Below are 20,978 nucleotides of genomic sequence, written 5' to 3' on the forward strand. Positions count from 1 at the left end.
GAGGTTGAACGTCTTTTCATTTGTTGATGGTGTTCCTGAGAATTGTCTGGGGCGGCCTTATGACCTGGCTAAAGGGGCCCTGAGATCACCTAATGCCAGTTCCAGATCACTAGCTGGTTCCAGGAAGTGGCCCGGCAGGAACCCTGGTCACGCCATAGAGTTCACTGGTCAAGGAAACCTGATGGTAACTGGCTTGTCTGCCCTGTGTGCGTTTACCACAGCCTGATTCCACATAGAGGAACAATCATGACCACTCGAATTGGCGGCTATGTCTCGGGCCACGGGCACACACGAGGACAAGTGGGTGGTTCCTTTTGGCATGGCTCCTCTGCTATGTTCCTCCACCTGCTCAAAGGTTTAGAGGCAGCCGTGGGAGCGTGACCCACCATCCCCATCTCATTCTGCACAACACTGAGCACTGTGAGTGGCCGACATGCTCGTGTGTTTGTTCTGCCATTTAATGCTTGTCTCTGGCTCTCTAGAAATACTTGCTATGGCTGAGGTCGAAGTCTGACATGTCCATTCCGACTCTGGGGCGATGTCACCCAGTGGTTTAGTGAATACTTGCTAAAAGGTAATACCAAAATGAGGTGATGGGCAGGGTGCTTGGCTCACCATGTCTGCTTTATTCTCTTTCTCTCCTAGATTGTAGCTGGCAAAATTTAAACATTAAGGAACGTGGAAAAAATACAAAATGTTGGGCTGGAGAGATGGCTCAGTGGTTAAGAATGCTGACTGCTCTTCCAGAGGTCCTGAGTTCAATTCCCAGCAACCACGTGGTGGCTCACAACCATCTGTAATGGGGTCTGGCACCCTCTTCTGGTGTGCGGGCATACATGGAGGCAGAACACTGTGTACATAATAAATAAAATCTTTTTAAAAAATACAAAATGTTGTGATTAATCTTCACTGTCAATTTGACTGGATCTAGAGTCACTGTGGGAAGGAACACTTCCCTGGTTTCTCCAGAGAGACTTAACTGTGGGGAGGACCTGTCCTAAATGCGGGCAGCCCCATCCCCTGGGCTGGGGTCCTAGACTGAATGAAAGGAGGAAAGGAGCTGAGCGCCAGTATCCATTGCTCTCTGACTATGAATACAACGTGACCGGCTGCCTCAGGCTCCTGCTGCCCTTCATTCTCCCCAGAGATGGGCTGTACCTCCAGACGGCAAGCCGGGGGCTGGAGAGATGGCCTCGAGGACAAGAGCACTGTCCGCTCTTCCTAGAGGTCCTGGGTTCAATTCCCAGCAACCACATGGTGGCTCACAACCGTCTGTAATGGGATCTGACATGTAAGCATGCATGCAGGCAGAATACTGCATACATAATAATAATAAAAAAACCTGTGAGCCCAAATCAATCTTTCCTCCCTGCCTTCCTTCCTTTGCTTCAGTGATGTATTTTGCCAGTAACGAATACACACAGCCAAAACACCTCCGACCTAGATCCTGCAGCTTGACTTTCGTAATACCTGTTTTATGTTTCTTCTCCTATGCAGACATGCTTTCTGTTACTGTTGGGCCCTTGGTGGGGAGGGAAAACCTCCTGACACTTCCTCCTTCGCAGCATCAGCACCGTCCTCCTCTCAGAGCAATGCTACCACACTAGAGACCACGGTTATAGGTCCCAGTGACGTTCAAGCCATGTTCCTGTCAAAGGAGCCGTGCTCCATCCGGCCATTGGGTCCATTCACTCTGCAATAACTCTGAAAGGTTCTGTTGATAGTTTGAATCCCAAATTCACATGTGGGAAACACACCCCTCAGGTTCCAAACTCATGGTATTTTTAGAGATGGGGCTGTTGAGAGATGATCAGACATGAGCCCCCAGCGTGGCTAAGTCCACTCACTGGAGCTGGAGAGATGGCTCAGAGGTTAAGAGCGCTTGTTGCTCTCGCAGAGAACCCAGGCTCCATCTCCAGTATCCACATGGCAGCTCACAACCACCTATAACTCCAGTACGGGGGGTGGGGGGGGTGACATTCTCTTCTGACCTCCTCAGGCACCAGCTGTGTACATGGAGAACTTAAATATATACAAGCAAAACATGCATACATGTAAAAGAGTAAAATAAATCGAAAACGTTTTCATTTAAATCCGCTCACAGATTAATAGCTTCTCCCAGGAGTGGCGTTGTTATAAAACTCAAGCTACCTCTCACGTGCTTCCATTTTCTTACCATGGGGCTCTTGCCACCATATTATGACGTAGCACAAGGCTCTCACCAGGAGCCAAGCAGGTGCCAGCACCCAGTCCTCTTGCTTTCCAGGTATGTCATCCTCGTGCTGGCTGGTCTGGTTTCTGCAGGTCCTGGGCTAGTGTGGAGAGGTTCTGGCCAGCCCCTGCAGCTCAGGCTTCACCTAGTTCCTTAGGCACGTGTCTCCCATGCTTGCCTCTTGCAACTCTCAGGGCTATTTGTTCTCAATCGGGAGGCATAAGGCAGCTCTCATTTAGTAAAGGACTCACCTGTAGCTGGGCTGGGCCTTGCAGAGACAAGTAAGTCCCTGGCGGAGGCCCAGAAGGTGGCTTCCCATCAGGCGTGCTGATGAGGCAGCCTTGGGCTTTAGAAAACATTCCTGCTGTGTGCATGGATGTTTGTTACAGACCTGGAGAAAAGCCATCTATGGGAAAAATGCCTCCCTGAGTCATCTGACTGAACACACATGGCCTTTGTTGGGAGTCCCACCCCTGTTATGCTGGGATATAGTGGCCTCCAAAAAACTCAAGACATGAAAGGACTGGTTTTCAAGTGCTATTGAATGGTGATTTGATCCCTAGGGTGCCAACCTTGTCAATGGGTTAATCCATTGATGCATTCATAGCTGAATGGGCCTGGCTGTCATGAGGTGAGCAGCATCCTTTGGCCACAGCCTTCTACCACCATGATATTCTGCCTTGCCTTATGCCTAAAGCCAAGGATCTACCCACCAGTCTCAGATAGGAACTGAAGCATTGTCCCCTGCTTTGGCTGGGGAGATTCCCTCCTCCCAAAGTCCGTCTGATGCTAGCTACTAGGATCTTATGCCTGGAAGGAGCACTCACACCAGGGTGCAGGTAGGTCAGGTTTTGTTTTCAGTGGGTGAGCAAGCAAAGCCAGAAGATCACTTTCCAGGGTGGGGCGCAGACCAGAGCCTCTCACTCTAGTGCTAGGCTTACAACTTAAAAAAAAATTATTCATCTATTTTATCTGTTTGGGTGTTTTGTCTGCATGTAAGCCTGTGTACCATGGACATGCAGTGCTCAACAGGCAGACAATCCCCTGGTACTGGATCCCCTGGAACTGGAGTTACCGACGGTTGCAAGCCACCATGTGAGTGCTGGGAATGGAACTCTGGGAACTGTCTGGAAGAAGAGTCAGTGGTCTGAACCACTGAGCCATGTCTCCAGCCCCCAGCTTACAACTGTTGATCTATCAATTGCCCCCCTCCTGGTCTGGTCCCCACTACCCCAGAGGGTCCCTCTCTTATATCTGGTGGAAGCCGAGAGGTTTATTAGGGGAAAGACAACAGTGTTGCCTCTCAGGGAGTGGCTTTGTGGGTACCCACCAGAGCCTGCCAAGGCTGGCGGTGCTGTTTCTCCTCCCTCCTCTCTTCCCTCCCATCTTGGCTGGCTTAACTATCTCATGCCCCAGTGGAAAGCTATCTTATCTTCTCCACTGTCCCCAGCTCTCCAGCCAACCTTAACATCTTTAAGTTGACTTTGTTTTGACTCGGATATTTTGTCATAGTGCCATAAAGATGACTAAGCCCCCCTTGGGGATCCCCAGTCTCTTGGGAGGTGGGGTCCTAGCTGATAGGTGTGAGCAGACAACACTGCCTCTGTAGAATTTGTGGCAACCTTCCATGTTTCATGGATTAATGTCCCCGGTCACAGCTGATCTTTCTGGGTCTGAGGTTCAATGCTTAGAATGACCTAGTTAGGGCCATGTAGGTCCAAAAGACTCAGGGGGAACAAAGCCGTACAGTCCAACTGGGGGATGCAAGACCTGGGAAGCAGCCCCCTCCTCACACCAAAGGTTATAGATGGCTTTTCCTGACAGACTGGCAGGGTACCTAGTGTCAGAGTCTGAGGGAGGAGACACATGTCCTAGGAGCATCTTGAGGAGAGGGGCTCACCCAAGGATGGGGATATAGTCCTATTGTGAAATAAATCGGCCACTGGGCATGAAACTTGTTAGCCTGAAGAGACATTAGGCAGGGGGATTTCCCACCTCAAATCACCTTGCAAAGGTCTGCTAGAAGGGCAGACAGTATGTCACCAGGAAGTCATGACGACATAGAAAACAATAGTCTAACCAAAGATATTGGCAGCCAGACAATGTGGTTCAAGACAAAGGAGAGCCAGGCGGTGGTGGCGCTCGCCTTTAATCTCAGCACTCGGGAGGCAGAGGCAGGCGGATCTCTGTGAGTTCAAGGCCAGCCTGGTCTACAAGAGTTAGTTCCAGGACAGGCTCCAAAGCTGTAGAGAAACCCTGTCTCAAAAAACAAAACGAAACAAACAAACAAACAAACAAAAAAGCAAAAACAAAACCAAAAAAGACAAAGGAGAGTAACCACAGGTTTTCTGGAGGAAAACCTGGAAGCAGTCCTCTCAGGGACTGGTGGTGGCAATGGGGGGAGAGTAGGATATGACAAGGTCTCTAAAGTACAAGATCCTGGCATGCTTTTCCAGTACTGGCCAAGACAGAGACACAGCAGCTAGTCTAGTCCCCACAGACACGGGCATCTTTGCTTGCCCAAGCCACCTGCTGCCAAGACCCTGAGGACCCATGGGTAGAAGCCAGCCTGGGAGTCCCTGGGTCCTTCAGCATGGATGTGCAATTGTGCCCCACATGCAGGCCACTCTCCTGCCCTGGCTTCAGCCCAGATTCTAGGCCCCTCTTCCTACCTAGGAGGTTCCTAGCCACACTCTGAAGCCTGGCCAACAATTGTTAATTGTCCCCTAATGGCTCCTGGCCATCATCCCTCACCCATGTGAGGCTTGGATTACTGGATCCTTTAATCTGTGAACACCCGTCACCGGAAGCCATGTATGACACACTGATTCCTTAGACTGGCCTGGAACTAAACTTTTTCTTTCTTCCTTTCTTCCTTTCCTTCCTTCCTTTCTGTTTTTGTTTGTTTGTTTGTTTTGTTTTTCGAGACAAGATTTCTCTGTAGGTTTGGTCTAGCTCTTGTAGACCAGTCTGGCTTCGAACTCACAGAGATCCTCCTGCCTCAGCCTTCTGAGTGCTGGGATTAAAGGCGTGCGCCACCACCGCCTGGCTGGGCCTACAACTTTCTATTCTCATGTGCTCTTCGTCTGTCTTGATTTCTCAATCTAATCTTGATTTTTTCTTTTACGCAGCTTCTTGCACAGAAAGGAGGGGCCAAACTGAGTTACTCCCATCAGTGTGACAGTCCCTTGTTTGGGGCGTGTGTGGCTGGGGGCTCATCTGCTTGATTTTCAGCTGAGAGCTGACAGAAGCCAGCTAGTTCCAATGCCAGTGTGGGGGAATGCCCTCTCTGATGTCTGGCTTGCTTTTAAATGCAAGCCCTCACCTTCGGGGGTATCTTTGGAGATGAACTCGTTGCTAGTTGAATTCTATCACCTTCCTTTGTTATTGTGACAGCGTTGTGATCTCCCTGATGGACAGAACTCCCAGAGGTCAGCAGTGGGCATTCTTTGGACCTGATTGAGGCATGAGAAATGCCGCCGCCTTTCCCTCAAAGCGTGGTCATTCAGTTCTTACGAGGGTGTGCACCAGCTGCACCAAGTCCATTTTCAGGGCCGCCGTGTTCAGGGAATTAGACAAGGATCCCAGGACTTACGTGTGTCCTGAAAGGCCCGTTTTCACCCCTTCCACCCAAAGCAGATGCAGCGTCCAGGCACTGGCTGTACATCTCTCTGATTTACACACCCTCCCCTTCACGTGTGGACACTGACAATCCTCGCCTCTGCTGGCCCTGCAGAGAAGTCCCCTCAGAGGCACTAGGAATCCACTCATGCCCTCTCCAGCCTGGGCCCTGACACTTCCTCACAACCTCTGGGAACATCTGACCCAGCTGAGTGTCCTTCACCTTGGGCTATTCTGGGGATTCAGTGCCTGGATCATCCTCTATCCCAAACCTCCCAGATTATTATTTCATGAGCTTTTAAAAGCAAATTCTCTACTTTTTCCTGGAGCTAGGCACACTTTCATCTTTGGAACAAAAAGTGCTTTTAAGAGGAAGGTACAAAACCTTCCCCTCGGCCCCACCACCACCACTAATGTACGTAGGAAGTAGAGGGCTCATCCTAACCCTGCTATTATTCCCGCTTACAGCTGTATACTTATACTCAGCTCCTGGGGTCATCCCCAGCAGACTGTGGGCTTGGGTCCTCAGGGGTCCAGTAGTTTACGGCCTGCCCAGAGTTCCTCTTCTAGAACGTGTGCCCATGTCTCAGTGAATGGTTAGCCCACACAAAGATTTGGATCTCCCTGCAAAACCCATGCTTCATTCTAGACCCAGCTATGCAGAACTTGAGGATGAGACTAAGTTCATTGCAAAACCACCAGACTCTGGTTGTACCTGCCTCTAAAAGCTTGGTGCTTCTAGAAGTTGGCTGTTCTGGAGAGGGTGCCCACTGAACTAGGTGGCAGGCTGGAGACAGTGGCTGGCCCCGAGATGTTCAAGACAAAGCTAATCTAGAAGCCTCAGTGGCACCATAGGTACCTGGGAGGGTCATCTATTCTGATTTTGTCTGGTTTTGTACTTGGCTGTCTCAGACTGAACTGATCTGGCCCATGTTACCCTACATACCCAAGTCCTAGCCCATGTTAATCCTGTTAAGCCATGTGACAGCCTGTTCCTGTTCCCAGCTTCTGCTGCCGTCCTAGGATGGGTGGGTTGGCTTTATTATGGGTACAGAGATGGGAAGAGCTCCCAAATACTGAAGAGCTTGTCCAAGTGACAGTGGGGTCTCTTTAAAAACAAGTTTCAATTTTTTTCTTTATTTCTATTTTGTACATAGCATGGTAAAGCCTGATTGCTTATATGTACACCATGTTATTGCATGACAAAACATTTCTCGAGGAGATGCAAGAAATGTCTTACTCACCCTAGATCAGGAGCCCACGGCAGATCAAAGAACAGATAACACCAAAGTCCAGTTTAGTAAACCAATGAGTTTTATTGGGTTTACTTGGAGGAGTGTGGGTGAACGGCTACTTACAGGCTGCTCACCGAAGCTGGGAACCCAGAGCACACGGCACATCAACACAGGCCAACAGATTGGAAATTGTCCTTTCCAGGTGACTCTGGGCTAAACCACTTCCTGGCAGCTGGTCTGGTGTCCTGAGAGTTTTCTTTGCAATTTGGCCTGCAGCTCAACTCCACTCTCTGAGAGAGACTCTCAGCTTTATTGCTTACTCTGACAGAGAGGGGCCTAGTGAATCTGGTCAGTTTCAGGGACTTCCTGAAGGTGTATTGTGTTGTTTACCTTCCTGTTGAAGGAACTTCCCTGAAGGAAGGAATGCTTCCATCTCAGAGGAGACTGTTACTCAACACACGTGCATGCAGTGTCCCCAGAGACCAAAAGAGGGCACTAGCACAGTGCTCAGCCTTCTAATGCTGAGACCCTTTAATACCGTTGCTCATGCTGTGATGAGCACCAAGCAAAATATTTTTTTGCTGTTCCTACACAACTCTAATTTTGTTACTATTACGAATCATGATGTAAACATCTGGTTATTTCTGATTGTCAGAGGGGTCGAGGACCCACAGGTTGAGAACCACTGAGCAAGCCTTAAAGTAATGAGCTGCCACGTGGATGTGAACTAAACCCGGGTCTTCCAGAAAAGCAGGAAGTGCCTTTAATCACTGAGCGGGTGGCTCTCCAGCCCCTTAGACAGGAGGGTCTTACATGAGCTCTGTGATCTCCCAGGGACACCTCCTACACCAATAGCACGAGAATGAGAAGGGTGGAACGGTTGCTCAGGCTGGAGGTGTTCTGGGAACAAGAAAAATGAGCTTGGCTGATGGAGATAGGGTGGTAAGTAGGCATCAATTCCAGCCTTCCACACAAGAGCTAACTCCAGTCACCAGAGGTGTCTCCCTGGCAGGCAACACAGAACCTGGACAAAATTAGCACCCTGGGTACTCTGGAGGAATTTCCCCATGTGGGAACAGGGAAGGAGCCTGGATGAAGCTTCCTCCAGTACCCTTGCTCCGGGGAGCATTCTCTGGTTCCCAAGGGTTGCAGATGGCTTCCCATCACTGTGGCAAACAGTGATAACAGACAGAAATAACTTAAAGGTGGAGAGGTTTGCTTTGACTCAGTTTCAAATCCTGATGGCCAGGAAGGAAGGGTGGAGTAAACGGTAGTGGGAGGAGTGGCAAGGCCTCCTCTAGTCTTGGTGAATCAGGAAGCAGAGAGCCAGGCAGAAACGCTACTGATAAGAACCTCCAAAGGTCGGCCTAAGTACACTTTCTAGAGGCCACATCCCACAGCCTCCTCCAACAGCACTGGTCTGGTCCAGGGTCATCAAAACAGGCACATGTAGGGGACATTTCACATTTAAACTGTAGCAGCCGCTCTGTGCTTTTGCAAAAACTGGAAAGAGAGTCCCTGTTGCGTATCTTCCTGCTTACAAAAAACTCTTAGAGTTTTTTGTTTGTTTGTTTGTTTGTTTTTTACAAAAAAAAAAAAAAAACCCTTTCTCTCAGCACATAGCCCTTCACCAGAAAACCCAGATTTGCTCTCGGATCAGGGTTGAATTCCAGATCCCTATGGCTCCCAGGTCAGGAGCCTTGTGCAGTGAGCAACTAACACAGCCACACGAGGCAATTTTGGTTAAGCGCCACCCACAGCTTGCATCTGACCTGTTTCTATTGCCGCGTGGGTGGGAGATAAATCCCATTGCCCAAAAGAGGCAGCTGCAAAAAAGACCGGTAACGATCTCGGTGGGTACCTAAGGAGTCTGGATTCTGGTCCCGGCGGTTTGTGGTGGGTGCCAAAGCCCTTGCTCTCTGAGTCTACTTGTGATTAGGGCAAGGGAGTGGTGGGGCAAGGTGACTGGAGGAAGTAGTTGCAGGGACCAGGAATCTTCTGTCTGTAACAGGCGGTGCCTCGGGGTAGGGGGTCGGGGTTGGGAGCCCTCTGTTGCCTGCAGCGTGGAGCAGGTAATGTGGCCCTCAGTCAAGCTACTTCCAGACGCATATGCTGGAGGTGTGCCTGCCCTCTGGGCAATCCTCAATAGGGCAGTCACCAGGAGGCTTCGCTGCGACCTTTTCAGGCTGAGTCATTAAGGAGGGCAGGGCCACCAATCACGCCCCTTAGCACGATCTGCCAGCAGGCTTATTCCCCACCATCAAACTGTTTTCATAAACCAGAAAGTTCCACCCAAATAAAGGTGCCAGTCTTCTCCAGCTCATCGTTACGGAGCAATACTCCCTTTGCCACTAGAGGGCGGCGGTGTGCAAAAGGAAAGCAGAGTGCGTCCTGTGGCCGCTGGGGACATGGGTCTTTTCCCAAGTGGATCCTCAAGAGAGTGAAAGCAATGTCAGGCTATGCTAGTATCTTCACATGACTAGGCTTGGTGGGATTATAGCTTGAATAATTAAGAAGTGATTAATATTAGGTATATTAATAGTCATAGTAGTAGTAACTGTAATATGAACGAGAATGGGACTAGCGCTGCATGTTCGAAAGCTTCATGTGTGCGAGTGCATACACACACATACGCAAACACACATGCATACACATACGCACACACACAGGCACACACACACATGCACCTCCCCTCCCCTCTTCTCTTGATGACCTACCTACCTTACTTCTCCTAGGCTCTACCTCCCAATAGAACCCCACTCTGAGACTCAAGCCTTTCAGTTGTGAGCTGTCATGGTTTGGAAGTGAAATGTCAATCGATCATACATTGAAGACTTGGTCCTCGATGAGGCAAGGTCTAGAGGTGGGCTTTGGGAGTGGCTGGATCCACAGCACTCTAATCTTAACGATGGGCTTTTGGGAAGGGATGGTTATGAAGTTTCTCCTGAGTCTATCTAATTCATTCTCTCTCTCTCTCTCTCTCTCTCTCTCTCTCTCTCTCTCTCTCTCTCTCTCTCTCTCTCTCTCTCTCTCTCTCTCTCTCTCTCTCTCTCTCTCCTCTTGTGGGCCAGGTTGGCTTCCAACTCACAGAGATAGACCCACCTGCCTCTGCCTCCCGAGTGCTGGGGTTAGAAGCATGTGCCACCACCGCCTGGCAAATAATTTTTTTAATGATTTATTTAACTTTATTTTTTTATGTGCAGTGGTGTGAAGGTGTCAGATCGCCCTGAACCTGGATTTACACCACTTAGGTGGGTGCTGGGAATTGAACCTGGGTCTTCTGGAAGAGTAGTCAGTACTCTAACCACTGAGCAATCTCTCCAGCCTCTAATTCTTTCTTTTTTAATTGATTTTTTTTCACTTTTTTTTGAGAATTTATATGTGTCAACAGGAGAAGAATGATGTAATCACAGCTGTAGAAACTCCAGATTGTTTTATATAGGGAATTCAGGTTACAGAAAGTATTAAATAATCTTACTTTAAAAAAGTAATTTATTACTTATTTTTATTTTATGTGCATTGGTGTTTTGCCTGCATGTGTGAGAGTATTTAATCTCCTGAAGCAGACAGCTGTGAGCTGCCATATGGGTGCTGGGACTTGAACCCTGATCCTCTGGAAGAGTAGCCAGTGCTCCTAACCGCTGAGCTATCTCTCTAGCCCCAATAATCCTACTTTCAACAACAACAACAAAATTAACCATTTTTTTTTGTGTCTGACAGGGTCTCATATAGTGCAGGCTGTGTAGTCAGGGAAGGCTTTAAACTTACACTTCTGCCCTGCATTGAGTGTTGGGATTATATGCATCCTCCAGCATGCCTGGTTTCTAAAGTACTGGGGATCAGACCCAGGTTTTTGTGTATTTGCAGCAACCATTCTGTCTGTAGATCTATACCCGCAAGCCCGACCAAATAGTAAAGTATTTAGAAGCACATATGCAGTATATTAAATTTGAAAGAAAATTTACTTAAATAACATATGTGTTGTTTACCGAAAACAGCCCATCTATGCATGTTTTGTAATAAGGAAATCTTTATTTACGCCTGTTGTTAAAAATACTTACTCTATCAGATTTGGGTTTTTCCCTCAGCTGCTGCGAGCTGAGCTTCCTGTCACTTGCGGGTTCCTGTTACCCTCTGGGAGAGGCTAATGCATGAGGCAACAGTTTTTGGCAGGATGATTACTGAGGGCATCGTTTTCTCCCAGAAGTCAATCTCTCTGCAAGCAGCAGCTTTTCTGGACTGCAGATTTGTCCCCAGGCAATGCTAAACATAGTTCCCCCGGCAGACTGGTCTCCGCGACAGCCACCCTCTCTTTCTCCCTCCCTTTCTTTCCTTTTATTTTACTGATAATTTTTAATTATTTATTTTATGTGTGTGGGTGTGTTGCTTGTATGTATGTCTGCATCACGTGCATGTCTGACGCTTGTGAAGGTTAAAAGAAGGCATCAGGTCCCTTGGAACTGGAGCTATAGACATCCGTGAGCCATCTTGTAAGTGCTGGGAACCAAGCCTCTGAACAAACAAGTGTTCTAAACCACTGTGCCATCTCTCTAGCCGTTCTTTCTGTAGACAGTGGTCTTTCCCTTCTTAGGAGAGTAACCCAGCAGACCTGCTTTTCTTCCTTCCCTCCCCTCCCCTCTCTCCCTTCCCTTTCTCTCCTTTCCTCTTCCCTCTGCCCCTCTCCTCCTCCCTGCCCCATTCATTCCTTATTTTTTCTGCAGTGCTGGGGATTGAACTGGGATCCTTACACATGCTAGGCAAGGCCTTTACCATTGAACTGTATCCTTGTCCAGCAGCCTGGATTTTCTTTGGGGACTTTTTCTTTCCACTTCCAATCCCACAGTCCTGGTAGCAATGGCCCTGACCCCCCACTCCAGGCTTAGATGTGTGACTCACACCTGACCGCAGCCACTGGCTCACGAAAGGGGTGTGGGTTTTCTGTCAGCTTGTCAGCAGCTAGAATCCCTGGGAAGAGGGGCTCTGAATTGAGAAAATGACTCCATAAGCTTTGCCTGTGCACAAGTCTGTGATGCTTTTTTTTTTTTTGATTAATGAGTGATGTGGACTGGTCCAGCCCATTGTGGGTCACTCCATCCCTGCACATCCCTGGGTTGTATTAGAAAGCAGGCTGAGTAATCCATGAGGAAAAGCCAGTAAGCAGCCTTTCTTCCATTCCTCTGCTTCCGTTCCTGCCTCCAGGTTCCTGCTTTGAGTTTCTGCCCTGACCTCCCTTAGTGATGGATTGTGAGCTGAGAGGTATAAAATGAAATAAAGCCTTCCCTCCCCGTGTTGCTTTTGGGCGTGGTATTTTTTTTTTCAGCAACGGAGAACATATAACTAAGACAGCGAGTGTGTGACATGCCATGCGGGCAGGACTGGGCTTGTCTGAGCCTTCTCTGCTGATTCTGCACACGGAAAGACAAAAATTTGGTGTTCTGATGACAGCCACCGTCCACTGTGTGGAGTCTGTGAATGAAGCCAGCACGGAGAAGACAAAGGCAGACTGTGGAGAGGCAGGGTGCTTATTTCAGTAACGGAGCGCAAGTCTAGCTGAAGCTGTCCTATCTCAATTGTGAGAGCCAATGTGTTTCTCCTTTGCCCCAGCTGGTATGCGTTTGGCTTTCTAGTGCTAACCGCGGTAAGTATCTTTGACAGCAGAAGCTAGCATATAGAACTGGCGGGGTGGCGTTGGCAAATGAGACTAAAATACAGAACTGGCCAAGTTGACTCAGGACAAGCAAGTCTTTCTGTTCTTGGTCAGCAACTAGTGGTTTGTGCTATGCAGGAATGGAGGAGCTGAGGCGCTTGCCACTTGTATTCATGTTTACTACACACCCAGGAGCATTAGGAGATGAAATTGGCAATGAGCTCTTCTTGCTGCTTTCAGCAAGATCTTATACTAAAGAAACAAACCTAGGGGCTATTCTGATGCCTGTTAACCACACACAGACCTAAGGACACTATCCTAGATGAAGTAAGCCAGCCCCAGCAAACACGGCTGTGTTGTTTCTATGGTAGACAGGAGGCACCTAGATTAGTCAAATCCACAGAGACAGGACTAAAATGGGGGCACCAGGGCTTGTGGGGAGGGAAGGAGTCTTTTAATGAGGGCAGAGGTTTACAAGATGAAGAATGTTCCGGAGATGGGGCTGGGCAGCGCCGAGCTGGCCAGTTAAAAGTGGTCAAGATGGCACGTTTTTATAGTGTGTGTATTCGGATACAGACGGCATACAGCAAGGGGAGAAAACACAGCTGTGTTCTAAAAGGTCTTTCTGCTTGCAGCCTGCAGTCCTGGGCTCAGAGTCCCAGGTACAAGAAGTTACGTTAACTACACACAGAAGAGATGAAGCCGGAACTCAGTTATTATCTGGAATAAAGGTCATTATTAGATGTCTCCATCTCCTGTGTTTCCACATGTAAATTCATCCACTTATGACACAGCATGGAGAAGGTACATGCCTTGTAGGTGTGTGTGTACCCTGTACACATGTGTGTGAAGTCCAGGTGACAACTTTGAGCTAGTCTTCAGAAGCCATCACTTACTTTTCGTGGAAGTTTTAGGGGGGCTGGAGAGATGGTTCCGCTATTAAAGGCTTAGGCTCATACTTAAATGGGAGGTTTACAATTATATGTATTTATTTATGTGTGTGTGTGTTCATGTGTGTATGTGCCACAACACACACACACACACACACACACACACACACACACACACACACACAGCCCCTGGTGCTGAAATGGCAAGGGTACATCATCACACCCGCTTTTGTTATTGTTTAATATGGGTTCTGGTGGTCAAACTCAGACCCTCATGGGTACAAGGCAAACACTTTATCACCTCATATACTGTGCTATGGCTCTGCACAGACAAGGGAATAGAGGCACAAGGAGACTACATAGCATGTGCGGTGTCACCTCTTGGTCCTTAGCTCTGAGCACCCTTTCGGGGGACTGTGGAGCCTTTAGGAGGTAGAGCCTAGCAGGGGGGCAATGGGTTTTAGATGTTATGGCCTAGTTCTGCTGGTCTACCTAGGGGAGGTCCAGAGGCCTCATGCTCCTGCCTCCGCATTGCTGAACCTCTTCTGCTTCCTGGTCTACCAAGGTGATGTCCAGCAGCCACGTGTTCCTGCCTCTGCATTGTTGAACCTCTTCCATAATCACGGGGGATTAGACCCCGAAATGGCAATCTCAAGTCATTCCCTCTCCTTCCGTTGCTTCTTGTCAGGTATTTGGTTAGAAGGATGAGGCATTTGGCTAACATGCCAATGAAGTAAGCGAGAGGGTCAGGGTGTGACCTAACCCTAGCCCTAACAGCTGACTGAGCCTCCCTGCCTCTCTGACCTCACTCTTCCGACCAATTCTCCAGAGTCTGAACCTTGCTGTATAAACTGAGGCTGATCCTTTTGTTTTCCACCTCCTGAGAGGTGGGATCAGAAGCATGTCCCTCCAGTTTATAGGGATTGAACCGAGGGCTACTGTATGCCAGACAAGCACCCCACAGATGAACTCTTCCTGCCTCCTGTGGGCTTCTCTAACTCATTCTCAGAATCCTGCCACCCCACAGCGGAGACCACAATGCAAGTCATTGGTTAGGGCGCCAGGGCCTCTTCCAATGGTTGGACACTTCCAGGAACGGAGGCTGATCCTTGCCAACATCTCTGGCTTTGTGATTGTTCCGTGGTGTTGATGGAGCTCCCGAGACCCCGAGGGAAGTGGACTGCAGAGGCTAGTGTTTGCTGACCCATGGGCAATATGCAAATCTCCCCCCCCCCCCCCGCCCCCGGGAGAAGCAGAATGTGACTTAGGACACCAAGTGCAGCAGGACAGACTGCCTTGTCCTTCCTCCATGGTCCTTTCCTCCTTCCCATGCCGTTTACCCCACAGGCCCTTCCTTCTGAAGCAGTCTTTTGGTACCAGAGAAAGCGCTGGCCCTGTAGTGTTGCCTGCTGCTTCCAGCCCTCTTGGGGAGCATCTCTACAGCAGCTAGTTGGCCCAGGCTCACATCATGGGCCAGGGAGTCTCTGGTCACATGCACAGCCAGTTCTGGGGCTGGAGGATGTCTTGACCTCATCTCGTGAGAACCCCGCCCTTGCTGCTGTGTATGGTCCCTTTGTGTGTACCTCTGGGGTCGCATAAAGAGGCTGCATGTTAAGGGCAGGCTGAGCGTGAAGATATTGAGTTACTGCCTGGCTTGGGGCGGTGTGTGTGTGTGTGTGTGTGTGTGTGTGTGTGTGTGTGTGTGTGTGTAAAAGGAATGTGTCAAGAAAGACTCAAATCGCAGATAATCTGTTGCCTGGAAGAACCAGATGACAGTGTGGTTGTCACCTGCTAGGGAGACTTGTCCAATCAAGATGAGCTACTGGGCCGGTAAAAAGGAAGGGCAAGACCTTCGGAGGTGGAAGAAGATAGAGGTGAGTCCTCTTAAGGTGAGGTCTTGACTGGTTAAGACATTTCCTCAACAGAAGGAGGCATTTCCTATTACAGTGCCTGCCCAAGACAGGAGAGCCTGCAGGAGCCATGTCTCCGAGAAGTGTGGCATTCATCTCTACTCACAAGCACTCTACCACGAGAATGTGATTGTCCAAATTAGTTATTGTAAACAGACAAAGTATAATTGTGTATGTTTACATGGCACAAATAATGTTATGATACAAATGCATACAGTTTGCAATATTTGAGTTAAATTAACTAGTGTATCAATTCCCTTAATTACTTATTCCTTTTTTAAATTTTAAAAATTAATTTTATTTATTTAGTTTGTGGTATGAGTGTCTTGTCTACATTATGTCTGTGTACCATGTATGTGCCTGGTGTCAGAAAAGGTTGGAAGGCATCATCAGATCCTCTGGAACTGGAATTACAGATGAGTGTGAGCCACCATACAGGTGCTGGGAATTGAACCTGGGTCCTCTGCAAGAGCAGCCAGTGCTTTTACCTGCTGAGCCATCTCTCCAATACTGATTACTTATTGTGTTTGGTGACAGCACTTAAAGCTTATTTTTTAATATGTGTGTGCAGGCATGTATGTGTGTGTGCACGAGTGTGTGAGTGCATGGGTGCCAGTGCATGTATGTATGTGTGTGTGCACAAGTGTGTGAGTGCACAGGTCCAATGCATGCACGTAAGTGTGTATGCACGAGTGTATGTGAGTGCACAGGTGCCAGTGCATGCGTGTGTGTAGGCATGAGTGTGTGAGTGCACAGGTGCGAATGCATGCATGTAAGTGTGTATGCATGTGTGTGAGTGCACAGTGCACAGGTGCCAGTGCATGCATGTGTGTGTGTGTGTGTGTGTGTGTGTGTGTGTGCATGAGTGTGCATGTGTGTGTGCACGGGTGCCAGAGGACAGCCTTGGACACTGTTTTTCAGGAGCTATTTACCTTTTCGTTTGTTTTTGAGACAGGGTCTCTTGCTGGCCTGGATCTCTCTAGGTAGCCTAGGCTGACTTGCCAGTGAGTCCCTGAGATCCTCCTGGCTCCCCTGCCTGCGATCACGTTGAGATTTCAAGCATTCACCACCACAGTCCAGCTCTTAAATAGGATTTCTTGTGCCTACAAAACAGCCTATTACCAAGTGAACCATCCCGGAGACTCTTGGCAGTTTTCCCCTCCTTTTTTGTGTGCATTGGTGTGATGTGCATGTGCATATGTGGAAGTCTGTGGTTGATATTAGGAATAATTCTTGATTGTTCTTCCTCGTTATTAAACGAGGTAGGACCTCTCAGGCAAACCCAGAGCTTTATTAATTTAATAAATTGCATTCTCACCAAATGCAATAAGCGATAAGAACTGGAGAGATGGCTCAGCAGTTAAGAGCACTGGCTGCTCTTGCAGGGGACCCAGGTTCAATTCCCAGCACCCATATGGTGGCTCACATATGGTTGGCTTTAGGCTATGGCTGATCTTGTTAGCCAGCTTGCTCTGAGAATCCCTTGCCTCTGCCTTTTGGAGCTGGAATCACAGCTTACCCAGCATTTACTTGAGTTCTGGGGATCCGAACTCTGGCCTTTTTGCTCACACAGCAAATGTTTTACCCATTGGGCCATCTCCACAATTCCTCTTAGCAGTTCTAAAATCCAAGATTCACTGTGGTTCCCTCCAGGCATCCTGCTGTGTGAGGGATTTCAGAACACAGTGATTCTCAACCTGTGGGTCTTGACCTTCAGGGAAGTCAAACAACCCTTTCACAAGGGTCTCACGTAAGACCATAAGAAAACACAGATATTTGCATTATGATTCATAACAGTAGAAAACTACAGTTATGACACAGCAATGAAAATAGCTTTATAGTTGGGGGTCAACACAGCGTAAGGAACTGTATTAAAGGCTGCAACATTAGGATGGTTGAGAACCACTGCTCTAAGGGAAATTTTGGACTCTTGGTTGACCAGCAACTCCCTATTCTCCCCAACCCCTGAAAACGTGATGAGGAACAGTCAGTCAAAGACTAGAGAATTGTGCCAAACCAGGGCCACATCACAAACATTCTCGGCTTCTCCACGAAACTTCTCTTACCTTGTTCTCACACTTTCCCTGCTTCTTAGGGGCCATGCAGTGAGTGACTGCTTTAGGATTTGTACACATGGGCTGTTCCTGGCCCTCTTTCTGCCCACAGCTAAGACTAGCCTGTGGAAATATGAAGGAGACAAGGGTAGTGGGGTGGCTTCTCCTGGCCATTTTCCTTTTTTCTTTTTGTTTCGTTTTCCAAGATAGGGTTTCTCTATGTAGCACCTCTGAATGTCCTGGAGCACGCTTTGTAGACCAGACTGGTCTAGAACTCACTGAGATCTGCCTGCCTCTGCCTCCTGAGTGCTGAGATTAAAGACGTGCACCACCATGCCCGGCCTTCCTGGCTATTTTCTTGGCTTCTGATGGGTGAAGTGTTGGAGGAAGGTAGCAAGACTTCTCCAGGGCTGTCCAAAGGGGCTGGGGGGGAAGTGACCCGTACTCTGCACCCAGTTCTCATCCATGTGGACATACATGTCCCGATGGTCCCCCTCCTTGAGCACCTCCCCACAAGCCACCCTTAGACTCAGTCGGTAAACGGTGAGGAGACCCCTGCCACATCGGGGCCATGTTTGTCTCCAGGTTCTCATCCAGTCGCTGTTTTTCCTGAAACCGGTGACCACTTGTGCTATGTGGTGTCCTTGACACCTTGACATCAAGTGTTATTTCAAGCGGACCGTGTGAGCTGGCAGTTGAGGGGCTGCCTCAATCTGCATGTTTTTTCTTCATATAATATTGTATGTTGAAAATATGAATTATCCATTAGTATTAGAAAGGGAGTCCTTTCTCATCTCACCTCTGGTTCTCAGATCCTCTTGAAAACTGGCACACATTGACCCCATTGGGGCAGCTGCCCCTCAGTGAGCACCCTTCAGCGTGAGTGGAGAGTTCACCACGGCCCCTTAACTCCTCCCGGTGTCCCGTCTGTCCTGGAGGCTTGGGTTTTGCAAATCTGTATTCTCCATGGTCCAGCCAACAGAGGCATTCCAGAAATGTCGAGGACCCACAGGAAAAGACAGACCAGGCTGGTGGAAAGATAGCGGGGCTGAAATAAACACAATTCATTTCTTTTGAATATTCGTGAGTTATAAGCAATTCTTCCAGCAGGCTCTGCCTATAGGACTTTGGTGGGACAGAGAAGGTGGGAATAGGGCTTTACCTGTGCTACCAATATAATGTGCAGAAGGGATTATAGGTGTGCTAGTGTGGGAAGGAGAGGGTCCTGGAGGGTCCCTGGTGAGGTGAGGAGCACTCATCCTGTCTAGGAAAGTCAAGAGGTCTGGGGTTTCTTAGGGCAGCAGGGCCCACCACTCAGTAACATGGTACTGAAGTAGCCACAGGGCAGGGTCTCTAGGAGAGGAAGCCTCTGTAGCTATGGGAGCACAGCCTGATGGGTCAACTTAAAAACATTGTGGCTGACTGTCCTCATAAGCCCTTAGGGACCTTGAGGCCACTTGGAAGAATGAGGGCCCTCGAAACTGGCTGAGGAGGAGGGGAATGGAGGGTGGACACACCCTAATCGTGGATGCTTCTTGGAACATTACACGACCAGTAAGAAGCCAGTCCTGAGGAATTGCAGGAAAACCCATGGGTGGTGAGGCAGGGCTGGGACAGGAGCTGGGTGTGTGCTTGTTGGGTGTGGAGTTTCCTTTGTGTCTTCGAGAATGAGATCATAGAAATGTCATGCAAGCTTTGAGTAAACTACAGGATGATGATTATAGATTTGAAAATGATATTAGAAATTACTTTTTGAGACAGAGTTCCTTGTAGGCCAGGCTGGCCTTGAACTTACTAAGTAACCAAGGATGATATTGAACTCATGCCTCCACTTTTCAAATCCTGGGATTACCTGCAGTCACCACCATGCCCTGATCTGAAAACAATAAACTTAAATTATTGTCTAAATTAATCTCCATGCAGAAGAGGTTTAAAAGCTGGAATGGAATTTCCTATTACCCTAGTGGGACAGTGACCCAAGATTACACTTTAGTTGGTTTAGAAAATGAAAATGCCATTCCCTGTCCCCAGCTCTGGGTTTGTGGGCCAGGATTGACAGTTACATAATGGTGGGAGGGGACAAAGTCAATGTTCTAAGACACAAGAAGGAATGAGGGTCAGCTGGCACAGAGCCCTCTAGACATAGGGACATGCCTCTGAGCAGAGAGCCATGGGAACCTGCCCTGGACAAGGAGTGGGGTTGGCCTGGGTGAGGGGGCTGTATTCCTAGGCGTCTGCGTGTGTGTGTGTGTGTGTGTGTGTGTGTGTGTGTGTGTGTAGGTCAGAGGATAAATCGTGGGAGTTGACTTTCTCCTCCATTACAAGGGCTCCAGGAATTGAACTCATGTCCTCAGCTTTAGCAGCAAGTCCCTCTACCTACTGAGCCATCTCACCAGCCCACCCAGACCTCTGCTTCTTATGCCCTCCTCGGTTCTGATCCAGCATGTTTAGCAGTATGTGATGTAATCATGGGGACTCTGGTGTCCTGTGCAGGAGGCTCTGCATCCGAGGCACTTGTCACCCAAGGCTCAGCCTCCTACTGCCCCTGTGGACCAAGCTCCTGAGGGCAGCTGGCACAGATTTAGCCTCACATGTCCAAGAGGAGGGCCAGCTTAGGAGCTCTCCTCCTTCAGGGCCAGGAAGCACGAGTACCACCCCAGTGGCTGTGTCTGTCCTGACACGTCTCTCTTCTGTGGTCTCAGCAATCCCTCACTGGCTGAGGTGGTCGTGAACACCCTTGTCTGAGTTTGGGTACCCCAGAGCAGCTGATGTAAGGATTTGAGCTGGAGCAGGTTTGGGGGCAGTGGTTCCAGAAGGTACTGGGAGGGGAATGAGGAGTCCTTATAGGGGCCATGGGGGCTGCAAAGTTTGGGTCCCTGACTTGGATCAGACCATGATCTCTGCTGGTCAGGGCCGGAACGCTGCTAAGTCAGCTAGCTCCCTGTCACTGGTTGGCTACTCCATCCTTGTCCCTCCCGTTTAGCTCAGCTATTCATGGCAAGAGCCTCCTTGGTGACTTCCTGCTCCAAAGGAGCCTTGCACCTACTCCCAAGTTGATTTTCCTACAGTTGTGGTCACTGATTCTAACCTGCTGTAATGTCTTTGATGCTGCTTGTACCAACATGATGAGGTTTGCAGCTTTGAGCCTGGCCCTTCTAGACCCAGGCACTTCTAGAACGTTCTTGGAGCTAAAGGAGAGGCAGCGGTCAGTCTGCATCCACTGTCCACTTCCTCCTAATACAACTCCTGCCATCACCACTGCCAGCTGAAGGCCAGGACTCATTAGTCCCAACCCATCCTCGCAATCCCAGCACTTGGGAGGAGGATAGCTGCAAGCTGGAGGTTAGCCTGGTCTACTGTGAGTTCCAGGTCAGCCAGAACTACATAGTTAAACCCAGTCTCAAAAAAT

The sequence above is a fragment of the Arvicola amphibius genome, chromosome 2, assembly GCF_903992535.2.
Source record: "Arvicola amphibius chromosome 2, mArvAmp1.2, whole genome shotgun sequence".
Lineage (NCBI taxonomy): Eukaryota > Metazoa > Chordata > Mammalia > Rodentia > Cricetidae > Arvicola > Arvicola amphibius.